General features: G+C 36.3%; 1 protein-coding gene and 1 long non-coding RNA gene across 2 annotated transcripts in view; both read right to left on the bottom strand.

The window, feature by feature from the left end:
* LOC119693849 overlaps positions 1-10,838 on the bottom strand; it is a 41,744-nt gene extending 30,906 nt beyond the window's left edge. The window contains exon 1 of the long non-coding RNA XR_005254675.2: positions 10,098-10,838. This is a non-coding gene — a long non-coding RNA (uncharacterized LOC119693849). The remainder of the gene's footprint in view (positions 1-10,097) is intronic.
* The window catches only part of LOC119693848 (calcium/calmodulin-dependent protein kinase kinase 1), a 181,936-nt gene that overhangs the window by 111,270 nt on the left and 53,791 nt on the right, over positions 1-16,875 (bottom strand). The gene's annotated exons all lie outside the window — the stretch shown is intronic.

Genomic DNA, 16,875 nt, shown 5'->3' with positions numbered 1-16,875 from the left:
TGGCTTCCCCCCCCTACCCCCCTTACCCCTCCCATACCCCTCCCTTACCCCTCCCCAACACTGCTAATTGGTTTTTACGATTGCCGTCATTAACAACAACGTGGTCTATAGGCGAAAGGCATTCTGGGTGTTTTTGTAGACATGTGGTAGAGTATGTAGGTATGTAATAGGCTTCGTGGCTCGGACTTTTGTGCTTTGTCAAACTCACAAACTGCCTTTTATGAATTCAAACATTGGCGGTTTGTTAGATTGAAAAGGTACAAAAAATAGGTTTATTGTCTTGTTTTTTTAGTGGTATGTCTATTTTAGACCGAACCTACCTACGTGCAACTGAAAAATAAATTGATCGCCAAGCTAAGAGAAGTTAAATTAAGAGAAGTAGGTATGTACCTATGTAGTCCAATAAAAAAAAATAGTTACACACAAGATATACGTAATTGAAGAATCTTGACCTAGGCACACATTTTAAATCCTAAGCCATCAATCTTAAACCCAACAACATGGGAATAAACAAAACAGTCACGGTCAAAGCGGTATCGAATTTGTAAACACAGGTTTATATTTAGGCGCTAAATTAAGAACACTTCACTTCTTCAGAAATACCTTTCAGAATAACCCGGCCGATTTAAGAAGGTAGCCTTTGCTTTGAAGACTTGTAACCGTACCAAGTTATTTTTAAAGGTAGGCTTTTAGTTTTATTTCAATGAAAAGGGTTGAGATAATAAAAAAGAAATAGGCAAAGGGGCTGCGGCATAAGGCTTTAAAGTGATCTCTAATAAAGTGTTCAGGGTTAACTTTCATTAGTGTCTCAGTACACTGATGAAAGTTAAATGATAATATTATTATTTATTTATACCAACTTTTTTCATGATTCGTTTTAGGCAATGTCACAGACCTGTATTTGAATAGACAACGCTTGTCTCATTCCTTGTATAGAAACCAAGCGTGCCATTATTTTTATACCTACTGTCACGTCAGTGACGTCACTTGAACGATTTATAGTGCCACAATCTTATCTGTTCCGGTGGCGACTTCGCTGTGATCGAATCCAGTGATGCCATCGATTAAATTTTGCCTATTTCTGGTTTAAACGACAATGCATTTCTGCTATTACCTATTGTTATAATTAGGTACATTCATAAGTATAGATAAAACAAAATATAGGGTCGATAGTAAATGAAAGAGGATATAATATATCAAACGACATTTGTTGTATAGAAAATTTGTCCACGGCGAACAGAAATAAAATTAGTTCTGATTATGTTCTGATATAGGAGATTAAATCTAGATTACAATGGTATAGGTAATATATGTGGGTCGTGGGAATAACGAGATACGACTTAAAAAAAACTATTAATTATTATTTTTGAACACTTTATTTAACATTTTTAAAGTAAATAGAAACAAGAGCATACAATTAAAAGAAATTCAGACAGTGTGCAAAGGTTAATTCATCATCATCATCATCACGACGCATCACGTCCCCACTGCTAGGGCACGGGTCTCCTTCCAAAGGCTAATTGCCAAAAAGCAATTTCTTTCAGCCAAGTCTTGATAGGTTGGGAAAACAATGACATGTCATAAATCATCATTATTTCGTCTAAAATCGCTGCAGGTGCGAGAAATTCTTGGTATACTGCATAAGATTTAAAGTATCATGTCATGTCCTCACACCTGTAATCAAAGAAAAATAAAGATTATATACTTTTCATCACGAGTATCACGACTATTCACGACCCATCCCGTCCCCACTGCTGGGGCACGGGCCTCTCCGTTCTCGGGAAAATATTTAATAAAATTACATGGAGTATATGGGTAAAATTATTCGTCATATTTGGCAACACTAACCTGTAGCCGCTGCAACTCGTTCTTCCAATTTTTCAAACGGAATTAAAGGCGCCTGAATATGTTATTCTTCCTGCATAAAAGCCAATATATATAGTACTACTTTTCTTGCATCACATTACAGCGCTTATTGCATTATTTCACCCAGAAAATCACAAAACAAATTAAATAACGTAGCGACAGCCTCTTCGCAGAAATTGACAACTCAAATAACGCACAGAGTATGAAATGATGTTTGACAATGACGTCTCGTTAGTTGCACATTTTGACCACCGGAACAGATAAGATTGTGGCACTATAGTTTAGGAACGTCCCTAATGACACTTCGCTAAAGGAAGATAATTTCACTCCCTTTTTACACGCGAAGTACATGCACTTGCGTTGTCTACTCAAATACAGGTCTGTGGGCAATGTTAATAAAAGATGTTGGGTACAATGACTCGTTTTTGTGTTGATCACTGATCGAATTATCATAATACACCGCATAGGAACCGCTAGTTCCTATGCAATGTTAGTAGTAGTTTGTAGAACTAGGTGTTCCCGCGAGCTTCGCTTCGCCTTAAAAAGTTTTCTTGTGGGAATTACGGGATAAAAAGTAGCCTATGTTCTTACTTCGGGTCTAGATCACATGTATACCAAATTTCATTCAAGTTCGTTCAGTAGTTTTGGCATGAAAGTGTAACAGACAGACAGACATACACAGTTACTTTCGCATTTATTATATTAAGTTAGGATTGCATCGTGCATCTTTGAAGATAATTTAGAAATGTAAAATATTCCAAATAGCAGAGGGAAGTAAACATTAGAAAACATAAATTTAATTTATTCGAAATTTCCTTCGCTCCTTTTGTCTGCGGAACGAATTTATTCACAAATAGGTACAATTCGATAAATAATGCAGTGTTTTCCCGCTGGTGAGAAATTCTTTCAAGATTTATTCCACTTGGTTTGTTTATTTAAATGTATGAAAAATTTACAGTGCTTCTTTCTCCTTGCACACATTTATGTTTATTTTTTTGCATCATACTGTATAATTATAAAAGTATTAAAAATATAATATTATAATCTCTAAATTAACACTCTAGTGTACGATTTTTGTATGAAAAAAACACTCTCACGAGCAATGAAAACGTTCCAGGGAAAATAGCATCATATTACTTCTGAATGGAAAAGACTAGCTTAATGACGCCCCATATGCAATATTCAAATGTATTTAGGTAAATATTTTGATCAAATACAAAATTAAATATTAAAAAAAAAACTTTGTGACCAGTGGAACTTTTTCATTGCTCCGCTAGTCCGCTCCGTTCTGGTGGACCGTCTCACCCTTATTAAAGCTCCATGCCGTGGACACAGCTTTATATTCAGTCTTCAACAATACAGCTTTAGAATCTCATCCAAATTGCTTTAACATCAGAGACTTTGAGATCCATTTCAACAATGTTAAAATTGCATCTACTAAGAGTCTCTAAAGAAGTGGCACTTTGCAATAAAGTTCCTTTTGAAAGTTTTGAAGGAAGCTTTTACAATGCAGACATTTTAGCGCTCTTAGGTTTTCTAAAGTAGGTAGGTGTTAGATTTTCTTTAATTAATTTAACGTGTTACGGTAAATGGATCGACATTATAGATAGATAAATGTAGGTATATAATTATTTTCATTATATTAATACCTAATTGTTATAGAACTATTTTCATTATATTAATACCTTATTCTTCATGTATAGTATACTTCAATAACATTGTTTACAAGATATACAAGATATGCGCACGACTGTAATCCTCTAAGCACTCTAAGGGGTAGCCAGAGGTGACTCGCTTGCTAGTTTTTCCGATTTTCGCTGTACATATTTTATACTCACGTGATAGGTCGCGAGCTGTATCGCCGTTTTTGAGTGAGTAGGAATATCCTAGAATCCAGATGTGCAGGTTTCCTCACGATGCTTTCCTTCACCGTAAGAACGATGCTATACATTGTACTTAAATTCCAAATAAATCATTGAGTCTCTATACAAATAATACTGAATGCGATGCGTCCGCTGCGTACGATGCCAATAGATGGACTCTTACCTTTAGTACCGGCTGTAGTTATACTCTTGACATACCATTACTGCGGAAAGCTAAAGATCGCATCCAGTGGCGTGATTTGGGAGAGGCCTACGTCCAGCAGTGGACTGCTATAGGCTGATGATGATGATGATACCACTACAAGTTGTAAGACAGAAACTAGATTAGATTTCGTTCAAAAACGACATAGACATAGCTCGGTTGGATTAATTAAAACCCGTGTACGTCCCGGACGATTTCATTCCAATTCGAAAATGAAAACCGATACTAGAAAATTGCTTTGTTCTCTTCTATTGTATTGTATCATAGCGTGAAAAGGTCTGTGTTAAAAAATGGATTGGAATATTGTTAAATAATTAATTAGTAGGTATAAGAGTAGAAATGTTCTGGAGTGGAGACCCCGTGTCGGCAAACGGCGGCGTGTCGATCGCCCCCCAACCCGTTGGTCTGATGATCTGCGGAAGGTAGCGGGAAGCCGCTGGATGCAGATGGCGGGTGACCGTTTGGGGTGGCGATCGTTAGGAGAGGCCTACTAGAGTGGACTATAGAAGGATGGGAGAGAGAAGTATAGGCTGTTGCAAAAACTTATGTAACTGAGGAGATAATTCTGGCCAATTTGCAACGAGAATGACAATCTTTTTTTGAGAATTTCCTAAGTTGTAGAACGACATGACTTCAGTCACCGCTTTTCAGCTTGTTTGCATTCTTCGTAACTTTATATGCAGATTTCAATTTACGGGAGGATGAAAAATAAATGCACGTAACCAAAATCTGTTGAAGAACAAAAATGCCTAAAATTTCAATTTTACGCTTTCATATTCCTGGAAATGTAAGCGTATTTTGAAACGTGTGTCCTGGAACGGCAACGCAGCCGTTAAATAACTGAGGGGGTCACTCTATATGACGAAAAATTAAGTTTCATGACTCTATCTCGTTGTATTAAACTTGCCCAATATGACACAGCTCTCGTTCGTTCGTTTTTCATTAGTATAGAGTAACCCTCCAGAGCTCTGCGGCATTTTGGAAATAAAATTACTACACGAAAAGGTTCCATCGAGAAAAGCACCAAATTACTTCTAAACGGAAAAGGCTAGCTTAATGACGTCTTCTGAAAAAATTAAGTAAGTACATTTAACAGAGCATCTGGATATTACCAACTAAAAACAATAATATTTTGTTCCAATTTTATGTTAAAATCTTTGAAAAAATTGGGGTCGTTTCTTGTGAGCATATTGTGAGTAGAACCTTTTTTTGTATCTTATTGTGTGTGTCCGGGAATGTATTATTAGGTACAATACGAACATGCAATGCAGTTGGTAGAGTACAAATATTTTAGGAGGCACAACTATGATATTTTGAAAAATAGTCGCGCCAATATCGTTAGTATATTATAGTTTTCACACTGTTAACTGCCAGTTTCTATAACTCTATCTATCTATAACTGGTAGTTACTTTCATACGATTTTGACAGATTGTTACTTTTGATTATGTCAAAATCGTATGAAAGTAACTACCAGTTATGGATAGATAGAGATATAGAAACTGGCAGTTAATAATTAAAATTTAAATAATGACTGTATCGAAGTATCAAACAGACAATTATCGTTCAATGTATATGTCGCAGGCAACTGGTTTAATCTCCTGTTTGATTGAACCACTAGCCCGTTCATTGGATGGCGCTGTTCAGTTGTATGACTAGGCCGAACGTTGATTGTACAAGCGTCACAAAACGTCCAACTAGTTAGCTGACTTAAAATCAGTCAGGTGGTGAATAAAACAAATATGGCGTCTAACAGCTAACAGCTGACACAAAAAGCACCTATATTGTTAGTTTTTTGCAAATAAATTAGCTTTAAAGTGCGTTATTTGTGATTAAATAGTGGATAGTTTCAAAGAAAAAAAGTGGCGAAACTGGATAATTATGAACAACAATATGAAGGTACGTTTATTGTTATTGTTTAGTTAATTTGTGAGATAAGAGCTTTGTAACATAGTCTTTTTGTTGACTCTTGTCTGGTGATGTTCACCCTAACCAGACATTACAAAGTTGCTATACTATATCCCATTCAACGACTTCGCTGAATGACGTTCAGTCAAGACGTCGAACGTTACAATCAACGACTTGACGAGTTGTCCTTTAGTCATACAACTGAATAGCGCCATCCAATGAACGGGCTAGTGGTTCAATCAAACAGGAGATTAAACCAGTTGCCTGCGACATATACAATAAAAATACCCATACTTCGCACAGTTAAGCAAATAAAAGACAGATTATGCTATTTACAATATTCGAACGTCATTACTCATTACTATTATTTGTAAACAATTGAAAGGAGGTCACATTCAGTTGATTTAACCTTGATTGCAGAAATTATGCAAAACAACAACAAAAATGTGGTAAATAAATTTTAAAATAGCGCCATTTTTTGATTCTAGCAGCAGTATTATTGCAACTGTACAGTTTCTGAGGGATTCCATCAGAAATTAGGTTATTAGTCTGAGGCGTTATCGCAAAGTCAAAATGAAGTTACATTTACAAAGTTATTAGTGTCAAATTCAATACATTTTGAATCAGAAAATCGTTTTCAGAACAAGTTATCCAAAATTATATGAACCTGAGCTTTATATGGAAACTGTTGGTTAGTAATAAATTTTACTTAACTAGGTACTTATGTAAAACTAAAACCAATAATTTAAACTTTAATTTAAGTATAACTATTTGAACCTTAAATTCGTAACTTTTGTACTTATATACCGTCCGGTCCCCGCCTGCGATACTTTCCATTAACATTGGGGCTTGTTTTCATCTTTTTAGCGTGCAGTCGGGTTTTTTGTTTGTTTATAATTATATTTTTTTATTAATAACTTTTTAGTTGTTTTTATTTTATGAAATTTTATGTCAGTAGTTTTAGTTTATGAACATTTTTTATTTCAATAATTTTGGTGTTGTGATTTAAATATTTACCTACAATATCCATATTTTTGTAATGTGCTAATCAAGATTCCTTTCATTTGATACCCCACACGGCATAGTTGGAAAAATATTACCTATTTATTCGATCATCACTTTATGTCCTCTAGAGGGCGCTATGTACATTTTAATGTAACGTCACATAGCCTATAACCATCGCGCAATCAATACGCTTCTAACGATACCTCATACATTAAAATCTATCAAGCCGTTTAGGCTACAGGAGGAAACAAAGAAACAGACAAACATACATAGGTACATACATACATACATACATACATACAAACATACAATCGACAAACATTACCCTCCTCCTTCGGCAGTCGGGTAAAAGTTCAAGTTGTATAAAAAACAAGGAAAAAGCCAAACATTTTGTTTTTAATGAGTCGCCAGTGCCCTAAAGTAAGTACAAGCAAAATAATAATATATACGTTTCAAAAAGTTAGTACATATCCCCATTCCTTATCATAATAAATTGAATACACTGTCAAGCCGCAACGTTGTTATATATGTTATGTAATAATATTTATGCGTATTATTTTTGTAATACGCATAAAACGCAACATAAATAAATCCTGGGCAAATGAAAATATTATTCAAAATAACAGCTTTTCCCAATAAGCTTCGGCTAAAAGGGATTTTTCATGGGAATTCTGTAATGAAAAGTATAAATAAGCTTTGTAACTAGAGACTCATGTGGTAACTTTTGAAGGTCAAATCTGTGTCAGATTTCCGTTTTTTATTCGGAATGACCACTTGACCAGTTTCTGCTTCTTATAATCTTTTTTATTTAACACCTTGTATGTAGGTTAATAAAAAATTCTGACATGTGGTGTAGCTCATGAATCCAATACGTAGCAAAAAGGGTATACTAAGCCGAAAAGGGGTTATTCTAAAAAACTTTTGTTTTACGAGTTTCAAAAATTCATACCCTTATTGCAACATCCTGTATAAAAAAACGTAAACTAAGTAATAATTTAAACCAGAAAATGTCAGCTACAATTAGATCTGTAAGCTTTTTACGCGACACTGGAGAGAGCTTTCCGAGCTTTTACTTGACACGTGCGTGTCAACGAAGCTTTCATAATTGACTTTTTTCACTTTCACTTGCGGGGTTTGAGTGGTCTTCGCCTTTCTTGAAATAATAATATTCTCTTTTACTTGAAGTTTGAAAGCAAGACTTTTACAGAGAAAGCTGTGGAACTCTTTTGTTCATTCAAAGTTTGTAAATTGATTGAAAAACTTACTTCATAGGTTCACGTTTAAAAACTTTTTAAAATAAGGATTTTTTTCTTTAATTACCGAGGTTCATACCTATTTGAACCTCGGTAATTAATGTAACGTGTTAAAGTTACTTTATGTAGGTAGAAGTAAATATAGGTAGGTGTGTGATATTAATGCACTAACACGAAACAGAACTATACGTTAAAGTTTTAACGTAACGATAACTTGATTTCCAGACGGCCGAATGGCGTAGTGGTTAGTGACCCTGACTGCTGAGCCGAAGGTCCCGGGTTCGATTCCCGGCTGGGGCAGATATTTGTTTAAACACAGATATTTGTTCTCGGGTCTTGGCTGTTGATATTTATAATTAGTATCTATCTATCTATATATTTGTGTAAATATATCAGCTGTCCGACACCCATAACACAGGTTCGGCCTAGCTTGGGGTTGGATGGCCGTGTGTGAGATGTCCCCACATATTATTATTATTATTATATTAAGTTTGGTTACTATGAGTTAGGCCCAGTTGCTAAGCGACAATTCCGCTGCATACCATCCTTAAGTTATGCTTAACCTAGCAGTTAACTTCTCGGGTGTAAAACTAACTATTACTGTAAGTTTCACACCCGAGAACATTGAGTTAAGCAGTAGGTACTAGGACGTAGCTCTGTATGATAGGCTGGATTGTCTTTGAGTATGACTCAAGTTCATGGTTAGGTTAGGTCAATTCCTCTAGTGAAAAACTGTTACTTAATATGCGAAAGTATGCTTCTGTATGTTTTGAACAAGAATTCTAATCGATAAACATGTACCATTAAAATGATATTAAGATATAATCGGCGCGGTTGCGTGTCAATAAGTACATAAATAGTATTCGTGTTTCGGTGAAAGTTTCGACTTAGTATCGAGCGGTCCATGGATATATTTCAATGTCAACTTTGTTTATACTTACGAACTTATTTAATCCTAAAAGTAGTAGAAAAAAGCTTGTTCAGAATGGCCCCTTTAATTTATACTTCTTTTAACTCCTCTTTTAACTTAACTGTAAAATAAACTTTATGACATTCCTTGTTCCAGCTTAGTTAGAGGGATTAAACGTCTCTACTAATCGTTTAATTTCGTCAGTTTGAGTACTGTGATATTTTCTTTGCCATATACCTCCTATTCAGGGAGCACTGCTGGGATGATATGTTGTTACGGAGGCTTCCTATTTATTTATACTTTTATTGCAAAAATTACAAAAGTATATGTACGGTGGCCTGAGCCTAAAAGTATACAGGCGGAGTTTTTAAAATAGCGATCTCAAGCTCACGTGCTGCTCAAGCACATCCACATAAACACCACTGCTACACACATCACTCGCAACACGTCCCCGGATTTATAACAGATGTAGCTGGTCCCTTCCTCATCAGGGAGCTATTTTAAAAACTCCGCCTGTATACTTTTAGGCGCAGGCCACCGTACATTCAGGTGGACTTAATGCTAATAGCATTCTCTACCAGTTAACCTATCGCAAACGTGTTATGACAACGATTTACCTATTCAAATTGTATCGAATAATTACCTACTTCGTAAATGTAACTTCTCTACGCGATAGGGCCCCAGACCTCAGCACCATTTCACCAAATTTTAATGATTTATAGTTATTATGGATATGGAGGTATATCTATGTGTCTCGATTTTGATTATACGTTTATTGTCTCAGCCTATCGAACTAACAATCACTTTCTCACATCACCAAAGGTTAACTGGTAGAGAATGCTACTAGCCTTAAATTTGCATTTGTATTTATGTTTTATGTGCAATAAAGAATAATTTATAATAATAATTAAATAAAGTAAAAATAAACTACCTGCCTACTCAACTTTAAAAGTTTAATCATAGAAATTGCATAAAATTTAAAGGCTATTTCAATATTCATTCATTTCTAAATTAGTTAATAAATATTTAAACAACCTGTTTGCTATACGAAACTACACAGAAGACCACTCACCTCTCAAGAGTTCCCGCCGTTTCCTTCACACGTTCAGAATCCACCACAACACCATTCATTTTGTACAAAAACTACTGACACACTACCAAAAATATCACTTGAAACCACAATTATATCGTAATCCACTAATTAGGATTAACTAGAAAAGTTTAAATTTAGTAAACACGTAAGAAGGCGGACAAAGAAGCACCTTAAAGTTATTTTTTAAATTGATATGACAAGGATTCCCCTCTGTAGAGCCAGGAGAAACGTTCGGAAATTTAAAGTTTTATTGCCGCGTTTTTTCTTGGGCGTGTTTGAAAAGTTGCGGACGAAATAAAAAGTAAATTAAATGAAAATGAGGTAAGCGTCTGTCCCGGTTAAGACGCCATGCGTTTCTACCGTACACAGAGCTGGCTGCCGGGTGCCGGGTCAGCTAGCGTGAATGGGCCGCCAAAGAATAACTTGTTTTTGAACGTATTATCTTAACGCGGGTGAGACATTCCTTTCAAGTGTTTTTTTGATAAATACTTAGGTGCTTAGTAATTACCAAGTATCAAAAACACACACCATTTGAAACTACGTATTATTAACATCATTCTAATAATGTCGTTTAGCTAAACAATGGAGTTTAGGATAAGTGATAAAATGGACATTCCAGAACATTATAATTGCATTTTAATTGGGTGATTAATTCAATTCCATATTATGAATGTAGGTATATTTCGTAGGTTAACCAATTTATTTTTATAGCCATTGGCTGTATAATTATTTTACTACACTATTCAACACACTAAACAACATTTAAAAAATAATGTAAATGAGGTAAAACCGTTACAAAATACCTACCTATTATATGTTCTCGTATGTTGTACAATATATTTTTTTGGTTTGACTGAAGGCTATTGCTATGTACAGATTTAACGTGGTTCTCGTATAAAAAAACGTTACTTTGTGACTGTTAAAACTAGTTCACAAACGTTCGAAGTTCAACAGAATCAGCAGATATCGTCTGATTTTGGCACAGATGGTGTGTCACATCTGCAGCACTAACTCTCCGATACTCTTTGCCACTATAAACAGTTGTTTCGAGCGGTGCTGCGCGCGCATGACTTTACGACGAAACGAATTTATAAACATACCAAATAATCTACTTTTTAATTAACTTTATCAACAGTATTGCCATACACATGGTGTTGCATAAGTGGTATACTAAGCCGAAAGAGGTTGCTCAGGGGGTAATTCTAAGCAAATTTTGTTGTTCCAGTTTTCAAATTCTCGAGAAAAATCATTCATTCTCCATATTAAAAAGTACGTGACCAACAAAATTTCTTTTTGAAAAAGAAAAAAATGAGAATTTTCAAAGGTTCAATGAGAGGTTTCAAAGGACAAAATAAATAAATAATAATAATAATAAATAAATATGTGGGGACATCTCACACACGGCCATCCGACCCTAAGCTAGGCAGAACCTGTGTTATGGGTGTCGGACAGCTGATATATAATATATACACAAATACATAGATAGATAGATACTAAATATAAATATCAACACCCAAGACCCGAGTACAAATATCTGACTTTAAACAAATATCTGCCCCAGCCGGGAATCGAACCCGGGACCTTCGGCATAGCAGTCAGGGCCACTAACCACTACGCCATTCGACCGTCAAACAAAAGTTTTTCAGGACTCCTTTTCGGCTTAGTATAGTCATTTTTGCAACACCCTGTATATGCGAAATATACCAATTGACTTCGCGATAACCTGGCCAGCAGCTGATAACCTCAGTAATTTCATATGCGCGACGGGTATAAATAAGTTATGTCTATTAAATCAATGACCTGAATATTTGAGATAGTAGGTGGAGTCAGTGGACCTATCGCGAACTTGTTTTGACAATCATTTTCGGATTCAAAATGTGTTGAATTTGACACAAATAACTTCGTTTTGACATCGCGATAGGGCCCTAGGGCAGTGTGCGCTTATTTTGGGTTCTTGTCGACAACAAGACTGATGATGAAGATATGAATCTCGTCATAAAAAAAAAAAACAAAATACAGGCAGATTGAGATTCTCCTCCATTTTTCGAAGTCGGTTAACTACTTAGTTATATTGGTGTGGTAATATTTGACAAAGATAAAATAAGTGTTTCAGGAACTTTCTAGAAAGGTCAGATTCAGATGGTATCCACCTTTTATCGACATACTTACTATCTTTGCGTAGGTAGGTAGACTTAGACCACGCGAACTTTGCAAATATGAAATAGCCATACAATAATCATTTATGTAAGAATTCCTAATCTCACGATTACCTTAGGAACCTTCTAGTAAGTCAGAATAGGGTATTCTATTCTATTCTATTCTATTCTCTGTGGGGGTGTCAGTACCTGCACCTGGCTCTCTCGAATGGAACCTTTGTGCATATCCCCAAGGTCTAAACTTCCTTCCTAAGCTTGGACCATTTCCCACCACGCTGGTCCACTGCGGGTTGGTGGGTTCACATATCTAGATGTGCTAAATCTAGATATGCAGGTTTCCTCACGATGTTTTCCTTCACCGTAAGAGCGATGGTATACATTGTACTTAAGTTAAAATAACTCATTGGTACATGCCAGCGCCGGGATCGAACCCGCATCTCTTGCGTGAGAAGCGGGCGCTTACCCGACTGAGCTACCACCGCCCCTTAGAATAGGGTATAAACCACATATTATATATACTATAGGGTATTACTACAGCTGAAACATCGCTAGGGATCCACTACTAATAAATAAAAACGGCAAAACTTCGCAGTTACACCGATCTTGAGGTATTGGAAAACTTTAGCTGTAAGCGGAAACTCCAGATTCACACTTTTCTATCCTATACAGGATGGAATTTTATAAGTGAACTCGATGGGAGATCAATATCAATATACCCATACAAACGTTACTTTGCAATACGAGATTAGGCCAGAATAGGTAGAACCTACCTGACATTATTGAGCAATAATCTGACTTTGATCACAAATATTTATGTAAGTAGGTATCAACGATATTCTATTACGAACTACATGGAGTCTCGGTGTAAAAGAAATGTCTCGACAAATAATACCCCACTTCTACCACTTAGCTAGTTCTTATTTAGAACTAGCTGTTCCCGCGCGCTTCGCTTCGCCTTAAAAAGTTTTCCCGTGGGAATTCCGGGATAAAAAGTAGCCTATGTTCTTTCTCAGGGTCTAGACCGTATGTATACCAAATTTCATTCAAATCCGTTCAGTAGTTTTGGCGTGAAAGCGTAACAGACAGACAGACAGACAGACAGACAGACAGACAGACAGACAGACAGACAGACGGTTAGAAGATTTGTAACTTTATTCATTTATTCAATGGTCGTAATCGTAGGTTGAACTTAAAGCGGTTTGACAGAAAACAAAATGTGAACAGTTTTGCTTTGTTTTTCTATGTGAAATACCATCTTATTCTTATATTGTTAATCTATGGTAGCCATAAAGTCCACTTCGGAGTGCCCACATATCCTTCCTGTACCCAAGTTAAGCCTAGTCATCAGAAACACAACAGATGAGGTACGTGAGAGAAAAAAATACTTCCCCAGCACAGATTTTTTTATTAAACTTCCTTCTGTCTCGTGAACGTACAAGTTACGTCTATTAGTTCCCGCCTATAGCGTGTAATTTTGCGGGAAAACTTACCTTTTTCGGCATTTTCGGTTGCTAGTGTATTATGGTATAGTCATATAGGATTACTCTAGCTTAGAAAAAAAACTACGTTTACGTTTAATGCGACAAGATAGAGTTGTAACTCGCTCCAAAACTTAGTTTTTCGCAAGCTAGAGTGTGGCAACGGCGATGGCGTCGTGACGACGTTGCGTTAAATTGTGCAAAGTTGAGCAATAATCCAGTAAATTGATACAAACGCGACACCCACACACAAGCGCCATATGGGTCCTGCCCTTATGTACAATAAAATTACATCTAATACATTACGTAAGACGGCTTCTCAATTTATTATACTTAACTATAATAGTCGAAGTAAAAAAAGGAATATGGTGACAAATTTGTCGCACTACGGACATAGAACAACGCAATCTCGGGAGTTCCTCAATGATTACGGATGAATAGATTTTCATGAAACAATTGCTTGGATAGGCTCCTAACAGTTTCAGATTAGCGTATTTATAAGCGCGTGAAAGCCCATTCAAACTCGCGCGTATGTCAATTGGTGCGAGAGGGCGTGCTTCTAAGCTCTAAGCTTCTAAGATCCGGCTTTTTGAAGCGCGTAATGTAGCGTAGGACTAAGGTTACCGACATAGCTGTCAAAATATGCAAGCTGAAGTCGCAGTGGGCTGGTCATATCTGTCGAAGAACCGATAACCGTTGGGGTAGACGAGTGGAGACCACGAACAGGCAAACGCAGCGTGGGACGCCCTCCTGCCCGATGGACTGACGACTTTGGTCTGAAATTTCTCTTATGGAAGCCACCGGCCGGTTCCCAAATGGTACCCACGTCAAGTACTCGTCGTGCCATCATTCATCGTTTATCCTGATTGGTTTAAATTAAGTTGACGACGCTAGTTGTTTAAAAGTGCTCCTTTAATAAATACACTAAACTTATTGTAATTGATAGTGTGCTCTCTTTAATAAATAATATTATGTTAAATTTATTATGATTGACAAATTTTATTAACATCCTTACTTCCTTACTAATATTATAAATGCGAAAGTAACTGTGTCTGTCTGTCTGTCTGTCTGTCTGTCTGTCTGTCTGTTACTCTTTCACGCCAAAACTACTGAACGGATTTGAATGAAATTTTGTATACATACGGTCTAGACCCTGGGAAAGAACATAGGCTACTTTTTATCCTGGAATTCCCACGGGAAAACTTTTTAAGGCGAAGCGAAGCTCGCGGGAACAGCTAGTAGCCTATATTTTTATCCAGTATTTCAGAATTCCTGCTAAAGACGCAACATGGTATCCTCGACATTATCAGCACGCTCGGCAGGCGTCTGGAACATCCTGTATAGACACTTATTATGTAGTTCATTGCATTATACCTACCTTATAAATTGCAAAACTAAACCAAGAATCGTTTCTTCGTGCCTTCTTACGATTAATCTTAATCAGTTAGAGTGGTATCGGTAATGTAACTCTCACGACCTACCAATGTTGCCACGATACAACGAAATAGAGCCTTTATGGTAAGCGTCCAACTATCGGTATCGAATACGTAAGGGTGCTTACATAGAGAATCGGGTTCCCTGTATCTACCTGTACCGGTAACCTGATTATGCGAAAGCGCTCCTAAAAATCCGGGAAATGCTCCGTGAGTGAGCGCTTTTGCATAATCAGGTTACCGGTACAGGTAGATACAGAGAACCCGATTCTCTATGTAAGCACCCTATCGCACCAAACGAAATGTCATAAATGTATGGAGAAACGGCTACGAGAGTTTATTACCAACTAAAAACGTATAAATTTAATATTTTGTTCATATTGAAAAATGTAATGCAAATATAAATGATAGAACATTATTTTACTATTTCTGCTCTTATATTTTTCATTGCATAGAGCAACAAAGTATCCACATATTTAAGGCTCGACAAATACATACATAATATTATTATATACTCAAGTGCCTGAAACTCTTCGAGTTCGCAAATTTTCAATTTGTAGAAAGCAGCGAGATTCAATAGCCGTGATTCTAACGAAGGTGCAAAATTACTTGAATTCGATTTGCTCCTTAATAAAGAATTTTATCGCGTCTCTATTTAGGGCACAAAAGGGTAGGTACAGTCGGCTAAAGAATTACATTGGCCACCCCAGCGCAAACACAACCAACAAAATTACCATGGAAGTTTTTTTTTTTCGCGAATTTTAAAATTCTTATTTCATTTTCGGGCTAAGATAAATAACATGCTGCATAGTGCACACATAGGTTTTGGCTTAGTATACCCTTTTAGCAACAACCTGTAGAGATTGTTTGTCTGTATCGGTAAAATATTATTTGATTCATCTATCTTCCACCGGTGAGTCTCAGAATCAATCTGTTTGTGCTAGGGTGGCACAAGTATCTCTTTCGCTGACTATACGTTCCGACACACTTGCGGAAATCCAATTTAGCAGCAAATGTGTTCACTTCCACTCGGAAATTACTTAGCACCGGTTTACGAAAGACTTTTAAAAGTTAATCGATGATTTTAATAAAGAATTTGCATAAAGCCGATGATAATGAAAAATACCCCATAACACTTACTATACAGGGTGTCCCAAAAGTCAACGTCATCCCTTAAAGGGCTGATAGGTCAGCTCATGAGAGACCAGAATATCACAATATGACCTTAGTAAAAACTCGATAATTTTCGAGATAGTTTCACCACCTATTTTACTTTTACTCGTTCCAACATGACTTACCCTTAATAAATTCAGTCAGATAAATTTCCTTCAAACAATTTTACATCGAGGTCGTTTCGTACTAAAATAGCAATAACTTTTTTTTTAATTGAAACTATAGCAACGTTTCATACCATTTTGGAAACTGCATTAAATAAGCAATCTTTTCAAATAAGGTGCCAGGTTTGCGTGGTATATTTTTTTTACAGTATGTAGAGTCAAAGTTGTTTATAAAAAAATACGATTACCTTTTATGACTTTGAAAACCGTGTTTTTTTTGAACATACAGCATTACTCGATATTTTTTTTGACTGCGATCAATAGCAGGGCTATACAGGGTGATGCAACACCAAACAAATTCTAACAATATTGATTTTTGTACCGGCGGCACGCAAAAAACTGATCCAAGGTGT

The sequence above is a fragment of the Plutella xylostella genome, chromosome 16 (assembly GCF_932276165.1).
Source record: "Plutella xylostella chromosome 16, ilPluXylo3.1, whole genome shotgun sequence".
Classification (NCBI taxonomy): domain Eukaryota; kingdom Metazoa; phylum Arthropoda; class Insecta; order Lepidoptera; family Plutellidae; genus Plutella; species Plutella xylostella.
Note: the sequence above shows the minus strand (reverse complement) of the source record. Positions and strands in the feature narration are given on the sequence as shown.